This window comes from Rhea americana, unplaced genomic scaffold (genome assembly GCF_003343005.1).
Source record: "Rhea americana isolate MKP2758 unplaced genomic scaffold, rheAme1 scaffold_132, whole genome shotgun sequence".
NCBI lineage: Eukaryota > Metazoa > Chordata > Aves > Rheiformes > Rheidae > Rhea > Rhea americana.
Window position 1 is genome coordinate 986178 of NW_028185395.1, and position 10291 is coordinate 996468.

Below are 10291 nucleotides of genomic sequence, written 5' to 3' on the forward strand. Positions count from 1 at the left end.
TGAAAACGCTGGATATCTGTTATGGCCTGGACCCATGTGGAGTCAGTACTAAGCCTCTCCCAGTGTGTGAAGAGGCTGGGGCACAGGCAGTGGCCTGGGACAGGCTCCAGAAGACCTTGAACAGAGTCTCCTGGTTGTGCCTGGGCCCCGGGCAGCAGCAGGGTGGTGCGTAGCGTACCTACTTCTGCTCCCTCTCCATCCCCAGCTGCCATATTTTGAGCAAAAGGGGAGGATTCCGCTCAAAGTGTTGCGAAGGCGGCAGTGGTGGGGGGCGGCGGGGGGCAAGAGTGCAAGCTCCAGAGACTTCTTGCCTCTCCTCGGCTCAGCCGCTGTGGGAGGTTGCTTTGTGTGCCTGCGTGTGAAATGGAGATAAGGACGTTTGGGGTTTGCCGGGGGGGCACGGCGCCGGGAGATGGGGATAACGGGCCTGGCTGCGAGGCCGGGGCGATGCGCGAACCCCGATGGCGCTGCACGCTGAAGTGCCGCGCTGTCCCGGTACCGGAGCCAGAGCCTTCGGCACGCTGCTCTGCCTCGCATCATGCTCGCGTTCGGCCATATAAAGCTCTTTTAAATCCACTGGTGAAAGGAGCCGTGCAAAACCTAAACACGGGCATTTATTCCGGTCTCTGGGTTTTCCTGTTGCTGGGGCCTTGCTCCTTTTCCCTCTATAGAAATCAGCCCTTTCCACTATTTCCTGTCAGTAGCTCTTCATCCTTACTAGTGGCAACATTGCTCCCTAATCAGCTTTTCCCCTAATGTTACCAAAATTAAATGCTATTTTCTATATGCTATAATACGCTCAGTACATATCCTTTGGTTGCTTTAATATTTTAATTGCCTACCTTCAGTCTTCAATTTTCTGTTGTAGTTTGAAGACCCGAGATCCCAGCTACCGACTGCTGGCTCTGCTCTTCAGCCTCAGCCTGCACTGCCCCACAGCGATCTGTGGAAAAGGAGGGGGCTCAGCGCTCTGGGGCGACGAGCTGGGCCTTTCCCACAGCAAATGCAAGCTACTGTCATGCTTCGGCATAAAAACCTGGTGCCTGGAGAGCAAGATTTCCATTCTATTAATGACGCCTTAATGGCTGTGTTGTTCTTGCATATTTGCTTAATTTAGGGATATATAAAGCAATATTTCTCTCTCCCAAGGAAGAGCACGTGTATTTGTGTTTTCCTACAGAGTACCACAATTGTGTCACCTTGAAGTGTTATAAAAGCAACTTTTTATTCAAAGAGTAGGAACAAGCCATAGTGGTTATTACATCTGCTTTACATGCTGAAGGTCCTGGGTTCAAACGTCAGTGGAACCAGCACCAGGAAATCTTCGGGAGGTTGGACTAGATGATCTCCAGAAATCCCTTCCAGCCTTACTGATTCTGTGATTTCTGGTCCTACCCACCCCAGGAGCTTGCCACTGGCCTTTGCACTTGTCTCTAGGATCTGAGCCCCATTGTTCCCTCAAGTTTTTTTTCTTTTTTTTTTCTTTTTTCTTTTTTTCTCAGACTGGGCTGTCTTGGAGCACAGATGATGCATGTAGGAAAAACTCAGGTTTGCTTATGGCTGTGAATGCAACGCTTAAAAATTAGTGCCCATATCTCTGAGCTAGCCTAAAATGGCAATTGGGAAGCTACAGCTTATTGTATATTTTGAAAGGGGTTGTCTTTTGGCAAGAAGCCTCTCTTTTAAGGAGGTGGCTCAGTAGGTAATGCCACATGTATATTTTTTCCTTTCCTTTTTCCTCTCCTCTCGGAAAACTTGATGTCAGCGACTCTGATAGAAAAGTCAAATCAGTTTATAAGAAATGGTAATTTCTAAAAGTTTCTAATACACACCAAAATGTGTGGGCTGTAAAATCAAAGTCAGACCAAGGAGCAAAGCTCAGAGAAGCCTTTGAGAGTGGTTTCTACTGACAAAGATAAAAGGGTTTAGAGCCTATGTCCTGATCCTGTCCTCCCTTCATGCTCAGAAGCTCTAAGGGATGCAGAAACCTGCGGGACCTCCTTGCTGGAAGTACTGGAGGCAGACCCAGCCCTGAGCACAGTGCAGAGCCTCATGCGGTGAGTGGAGCTCATTGGGCACCGAAAATCAGGCTCCTGAGGTCTCACAGGACCATAGGCTTGGAGGAGCAAAGCTCTGCTCTCCAATAGCTTGGCAGAGACTGCATGCGACAGGGGATGTGCTCTGCCCTGTTGCTGCTTCCCTGCTGCTCTTAGGCAGCTTTGAGCATCGACGGCTGCAGCCTGTTTTTGGGAGGGTGCACGGTCCCAGACCTGCGTGAGCTGGCAGCAAAGAGGCGGTGTTTCAGACTCTCATTGGCACGTTTTGCTCTTTCTTCTGTCCAAAAGGAGGTTCATGCCACAGCGCCCAACAGGGTGGTGTCACACCAGAAATGGCAGCCTAGTGCTGCAGCCACCGCCATGGAGCAGTTGGTGCATCACGGTGATCCTGATCCCAGTGACACGTGCGACCCTGAGCCATGTTTTCATGGAAGAGCAATGCGAGTTATGGGCAGAAGGATCATTCAGTGGGCCTGGCCTTGAATTTCAGAGGGCCGAGACACACAGCAAGGTATCTTGCAGCTGGTAGCAAAGCAGAGCCAAAATGCGCTGCACCAGGAGCAACAGTTGGTGCTCAGAGCTACTAGACAAAATGCAGCATACTTGTCCGACAGCTTTGTTGTGCTGCAGGGACGCGGTGCCTCCGGAGGGAAATAGCCTCCCTCAGATCATACAAAGCAGTGTGACGTATGCTTTCCTGGGGCTTGCAATGGCATATGGTCACAGATGTAGCTAATAGTGGTTTGATCTTCCCAAGTATACATGGGATCAAATGTACCTTTTATTTAACCTATCTCAGATGATCTCCACCCATAATACAATCCGGCTGTTAACTAACACTCTTTTCGCACCTCAGTCCCTTGCCCACCTTTACCTATGGGACTCAGGCTGCTCCAGGGGTAGATTTTGTGCTAGCGAAGCCTTGCAGCTCCACGAGCCCCTCTGTGTCTCAACAGTGTCACTAGTCATCTCACCATGTGCTTTGCTGTTCCCCCTGAGCAAAAACTGCACCAGGCCAGTGCTCCTGGCCTGAGAGGTTTGCAGAGCAGGAAAACTTTTAAATTTATCTATTTATTTTGGGAACTGCCACTAAATATTTCATAATTTACAACAGATGGGGCAGACCCAGTTCAGCCAACATTCCCAACAGGGTCCTCTCTATTAATAACCTGCCTATCTTTAGCAGGACCTAGCTGCTGGGGCTACCTAAGTGGCAGGTTTCTGATGTCACGTCACTTCATTTTTTTTCCATGGCTTAGGTTTACTGCTACAAAAGAGCCCTGTCAGCAAGTACAGGGTTGCTGAGCAACAGAATTGCCTGGTGGGCTGCAGGATTGCTGCAGCTCACTGCCACGCATGTGGGCAAAGAAAAGAAAAAACACTCCAAACTGTTGCTGGAGGAAGACCGGCTACCACTCTCCCCCACCTCCTTGGTGGCCCTACCTGGGCTCTGCTGCCTATAGGGCCAGGGTAAGACCCTGGCTGCACAGAGCAACCTCATGGAACACAGGGAAAGTCAGTTCAGGGTGTGGTACAACCTAATTATTCCTAGCAGTATTTTTCATTAATCACCTCCGAGGTAATCATTAAACTTTTGCCGAGTAACTAGTACAGACTTGATACCGAGCTGCTTATCACTTCAATCCCCATTCAGGCTGGATGTGTGGATTAATAGCGAAGGCAGCTTGACACATTCTCAATTCTTTCAAAATGAAAAAAAAAAAAAGGCTTTTTGAATGCTACAAAACTAATAATATTTGGAAGGATGTGATCACTTCCTTTTTCTGCTTTTTCTTCCTGATTGCATGATTATGAAAGAAACATCTGTTTTGAAGTGATCTGAAACAGAAAATTTTTCTTCCCGTTGGAGCTGAAATGGACAACTTCTGTCATATATTTTTACTCTCCCCACCCCTTTTTCCCCCCCTTTTCTTCTGCTAAAAGATGAAAGAGAAAAGGAGCGGAGGAGAAACAAATAAGTGAACAAAACCCACTACTCAGACCACAAATAAAAACAAAAAAGGAGCCCACTGCGGTGTGGGTGGTGTTGAACACCACAGTCAAACTGGTAGAGCATGTTTTCACTTCAGTTCACTATTAGAAGATTTGAAGTTGTATGTGTACAGATTTTTCTACATTTTGAATCAGCAAAAATATTAAATCACAAGCAAAATTTGTAATTTTTCCTCATAGGGAAATATTTCCTATTGTTTGACAAGCCTAGATGTAATTCCTGAAGATATTAACATGCTAATCCATTAATAATCTAAGAAAATAATTGCAGCTCTGTGTCTACAGGTTTTTTTTATTCTTCCCCTCTCCATTCTTCTGCTGCAGAGGGGAAAGCCTGCTGTTTGGAAATCTCTGCCTCTGAATACTGGTAGGCAGCTAGAAGAAATAGGCAGCTCAAAAAGCCTCAGGCACAGTGGCCAATAGATAAGGCCAATTTTATTTTGTGAGAGGCTGAAATGTCAGTGCAGAAGGTCACAAAGTGCTCTCAGCTACTTATGGCATTTAAAGGAGATCCTGCCAAGCAGCTAGAAGTGCAGAACAGGATCCCAGTTTTCAGTACCTCACTGTCCTTACAGGAGGAAAATGAGATACAGGGATCTAGAGCTGAAGGGAAAATGATAGTGAACAGAAAATCGACAGTACATCATGCAGCTGCTTCAGTGAGCACCTGGGAGCCAGTGCTGCCACTCTGTTATAAGGATACGGAGGTGCTTGTCACTCCCTGAACAAACTGTACCAGGGAAGGTGCAGAGAGATGTTATCTGGAAAGAAAACCAGGCTTGTCACCAGGGAGCATTTACCATCCCATGGGCAGCAGAGTACAAGCAGCAGCTGCATGTGTGCTCCTGGACCATCCATGCAACCAGGCAACTGGATCATAACTCTAAGTTCATGAGACTGCAATTGTAACAGCAGTGCATGTTTGGTGACTTCCTTTCACAATACTGCAGCAAAGAAACAAAGGATCCTTCCCAAGCAAAATAAATATATAAATAAGATCCTTCCGCAAGACAAAGCAAGAAACATTTTCATGTCATTCAATGTTCCAGAAGAGAAGGATCTACCCACAATATTTTTCTTGGATATACAGAATAAATTCTGTGTTCCAACAGTTCAACAGATTAAAAATAATGCAGAGGTTTTGGCATTTCAGCTTCAGATTTATATTAAATTATGCAAAAATGCAGTAGCAGGACAAAACAAGCTCATCTAAAATAAAAATGGCCTGGCAGAGAGATACTGTTGAAGTGGGCTGGCTAACGAACTGGAACTGTTGGAAGAGTAGTTTGGTTTCTGAGATTGAACTGAACAACATTTGAAACATGAATATGAAAGGATTTCTTCTAAACTAGTTACTTGGTAAAGGAAAAAGCTTTAAAAATATATGATGAAAGAATGAAATAAGACACATGATTCATCCTGTGATAGAACATACTGAGCTTTGTCAAAACATGTACTTCCTTCTAAATACTAATTGTTTAGCTCCATTTTGTTTCTGTCCACCAGATTCATAATTCCTAATTTTTTTGAGTACAAGCAGATTAATCTATAATTTTCATCAGCTGTAGAGCTCCAGCTGTCTAGATGCAAGGAGAGGTCAGATAGTTTGTGAGAAAGATATGAAGACTGCTTTGACTGCCCTTGGGAATGGTCTTGACTAATACCCAGTGCTAGGACTAGGGAATTCAAATACAAATTTTAACACTACAGGTGAACTCCAGGCAGCATCCAACGCTGTTTCAATGTGTCAAAGGATATATTCTTATGCGCTTGTTATCATGCAAATGACATCTGCAGCTAACTACAGTGCCCTAACTTTTTTCCAGGTGCCCTAACTCTTTTTGCTATTCAACCATGAATGCCTCTTCCTGTTGGACTAGAGCAGATACACATCTGGTGTTGACGTGTCTGGTGAAAACATAAATAAGTTCTTAAAAACTAGCCTAATCTAGAAGTCTATTAATTGGATAGAGATATGAATTAGGATATGAAATGCATTCCTTTTCTTGCTATTTTTCATCTCCCTCCTAAAACCCTGGCTTCCAAGCTCTTTTCTCTATGCATCTGTTAATTTAATGTGTTAGTAGCTAGAGGTGGCCTAGGCGAGCCCCCTTCTCTTTAGCCATTTTCTCCCACCAGCATCCTTCTTGCATTTTTTTAAGAAAGAGCAATCAAATCAAGGAAAGCTGTCCCCTCTCCCCCACAAATTCTCCCAAGCCCAGACAGACTGTTACAGCCTGGAAAGCATTTCCTGCTTGTGAGCATTGATGTTAGTGGCCTTACACTGCAGAGCAGCTGAGCATGTGCATAAATCGTATTTATTTGGGCTTCTGAAGGATTTAGATTTGTGACTGTGTGCTTTACTGTATTGGGGCTTGCATATCTAGATCCAGATTTTCTAAGATAGGCACCAAAACCCCTGTTAATGAAGCAGGCTAAGTGAATTAATTCCCTTAACTTGCCTTAATCCTGGATCAGGTTCAATCATGAACTTAGAGTAAAACGGAGTAGCTCAGCGAGTGCTAACTCAATCGAATCTCACCTGCACTGCTGAAGTCTGATCCTTTGCTGGGAAACATCCCTTGCATCACAGGTACTCCAGGCTCTGCAGCCTTATGGAGCTGCCAGCATCCCAGGGAAGAGCTTTGTAGGAAGAATGAAATCCCATCTACATGGAGACCAAAACCCTTGCTGGCCCCCAAAAGACCAGGAGTTGACTCTTCTCTTGGGAGCCCTGACCTGCACAGTATCCACACTAACAGGGGGAGCTGCAGGGTGGGTGTCACTCTCCTTTTGCGGCTGAGGCCCTCTCTCTGATGCTATATGCCCCTGATGAGTGAGGAGATCTTCACCTATCTTCTACAGTAGAGGGAAAACAACGGTTTATGGGCAATATGGTGGGAATTTAAAGGATTTGCTGTTGGTGGAGAAGGTAAGTAGCTTATGTGGTAGTGTGGGATCTACTGGTGAGTTCCTCTGCTTGGACTTCAAGGAGGAATTCATCCTGACCAAATGATTTCATTTGGATTTTAAAAGTAAGATATGACAGTTTTTAGTACTGGGGATTTATTTCTTCCTCTTAGGTTGCTTTATTATTTCTACTGCCAACTGTAATGTCACAGTATCCAGTTGTCCTCATATGTCATGATAAGCATGCTAGCCTGACTTCTCTCATGTAGAGAGAGAGGGAAAAGGAGTACAAATAACAGTTTTTCTTTCCCCAGTGCAGATTTCCTGTAGACTGTAGCACAAGTAAAATATGTGGCCATGTATAGCAATGGTCTTTTCCAGCTGACTGCTGTTTTGCACGGCCTGATGTAACTCACTTCTGTTCCCACGGCTCCACGAGCAAAGGTTTATGGCCTGTAAAATCTCTGCAGTACACTCCATGATGCCGGGGCTGCATGTTGAATTGTCTATGTTATCTGGCACCTTTAGATGCTTGTGACAGGTTCTCCTATACCTTGATACCTTAGAAAAAAGGAAAAAAAACAGTGTGTTAAAGGAAGTGACATTTCTTCTCTTCAAGCTGCTTTGCTTCATAGTCAGCTTGCTTATTACTTTTGCCTTCACCCTCTGCAGGTGGAAATCCTACATCTCAGCCTCCCTTGCGTTATGGACGTCTCCTTCCCTCCCACTGCTGTTTTGCTACTGCCACCTCTGCTTTCCTACTTGCCATTTTCCCTATGAAACACAAGCATGATGCATTAGTCTTCATGCTTGCCTTGGGAGTCAGCATGCATAGCAGAGCCAAGCCTTGTTGAGACCCTGGTCAGCAGGTGCAGCTGTGAGAAACATGCCCAAGAAGCTCAGCACTCTATTGGATCTCAGGTCCCAGTATGAAGGAGACCAGCGACCTGTAACACAAGGATGTCCTGTCAAGGCACTGACATAACCTGTTGCTCTTTTGTGCTGTTTCTTAATGCTCCTGTGCGTTATCATATGTTTTTATCATCCTGAAGGTAAACCAGCAAATGTTTTGAAGATCCATCTTGGGAAATGGAAGGCACTCACACACATGCACATGCATGCACAGATTCATGAACATGTGTGGGCTGTTCCCATGTGCATTTCCAGTGACTTTGCATCAACAGTTGTGTCACCAAAGGAAGCTAGAAGTGGAAAATCAAGGAAGGGTTAATTAAAAAAAAAAAAAAAAAAACACTTTGCCTTGTTTGCACTGATCTTACATCAGTTTCCATGGAAATGGAAGTAGAACAAGCCAAGAGCAGTGGTGTAGCCAACTTCAGCTGCTGGCTTCAAGTTCTTGCTTCTGTTTCCATGGAAATAGATGCCAAATCAGCAAAAAAATAAGGTAACTTGTTTTAAAATACTACAGTTTTAAAGGCTTGTCCTTATTTAACCTCAGTCAGGAAGATTGCTGGTGAGGGGAGGCAGCCAGCAACTGAGTGAAAACTTTCAGAGGCTATTTCGGCTGCTGGCTTCTTATTGAACATTAAGAGAGTAAATTCACAGGACAGCTACTGATCTTCAGAAGTATTTTGTAATTTTCTCCTTTGTAGTAACTAAAATAAGTTTTTTGATTGACTTGGATAGTCCCAATGGTTTCTCGGAGGCCTAGCCAACTAACAACTCCTGAGCTATGCAAGTATGTCGTTTTGGCTGCCAACTTAGCCCGTCTTTGCCTCCAGCAGTTCAGAAAGAGCCATTCCTTTCTCAAGCTACAATATACAAACTACCCCCCATTTCAAAAGCAGGAGTTTGTTTCTCAAAATTTCGAGAGAGCAGCAAAGGAGCAAGAGCCTTGGGGAATTCCTGACAGCGGCTTTCAACAAGCGTTCCATTTTCTTCTTTCCTAATCTGGGATGGCAAAATTTCACTCAGATAAAAGAAGTTAACCATAACCTATTGCTTATAGCAAAATGTGGATGGGGAAGCATGGAAATATGAACAGAATGTAACCGACAAAAATCTGCTGTAATTTCAAGAACTGAAACTGCATCTAAACCTCTTTTTATTAAGATCAACTTTAAAAGATTTTTTTTTTAAGAGTGGAGGGTAGCTTTTGATCCTGAACTGTTGCTGTGGTGGAACTGTCGTGTAAATAAGAGCATTACTTGGTAGGAAGTTGCATCAGAACAGAGATTAAAATCCGTTGTTCTCTGAGTTGCTGCAAACTGTGATTGTTCCCAGATACCCTCCACCTCTTTTTTTACTCACCCCTTTGCTTATATGCTCCTCAGGCATCTCTTTAATAGACCGCAAAAACACCCTTTGGTAATAGATCATATAACAGGCTATTTGCAGGTCTTATTTTCGAGAAAAGCTTGGTTTTGGAAGCTGAAAATACAGGTATATATATTTCTAAAGAATCTTAACTGGCATTTGTGAGGGGATAAATGCAATTCTAATGAGACATTTCCTCATTTGCAGTGTTATATTTTTCCTTTTAATGACATAAAACCTACTCTTGTGAGGGCATGTGCTTCACTTCACAGGCTAAGTGTATTCTCTTGGGCAGCTGAGGGCGTAAACAAATTGAAGAGTGCAGGCCAACCTAATTTTAAAGAAGTGAATCAGGCCTGGACTGGGGCCTCATTGTTGTTTGGTTTAAATATTATAAGGAATGTATTAATTTTCTGATTGTTTTCTTTTGACCTTCCTTGAAGAAATCCCCCAAAACATTAAGACATTCAAGACATTGCCAAAAAAAGATTTTTTTTTTGCTTAAGAAAACTTTTAAAACATTGGAGATTTTTTTCCTTTCTTTTCTTTTGCTGCTGCACACAATTTCTTGCCATTTAAAGAACATGCTCTGGTTGTTTTATTAGACATTTGCTGCTGCTGCTTTGGTGTGATTGCTTTGAAGCTGGTTTTGAGTTGTTAGGTTTGTGCTTCAAATGGAAACCCCAATGCAGGCTTAGCCATGCAGCCTTAATGGCACCTTGCAAATATTTTCCGTGGAAAAGCCATAGTCTCTGAAATGAACAACAGTGGAGCAAAGGAAAGAAAATGCATCTTTTTAAGGGGTGGGGGACTGAGGGAGCCATTACTCTCTCAAGTGTATTTTTAATTAAATCTTTAGTGCACCTTTTTGACTCTCCCTTATATAACAAATCCACACCCTTCAGGCTTCAAACGACATTTCCAGGTCTCAAGGTCACTAGCTCATGTAGATATCATGCCCTCTGAACAGTCTGTATACACATTTTGATTTACAATGGCTAAATCTCACCTGGAGTTAAAAAGCAACGATTTAC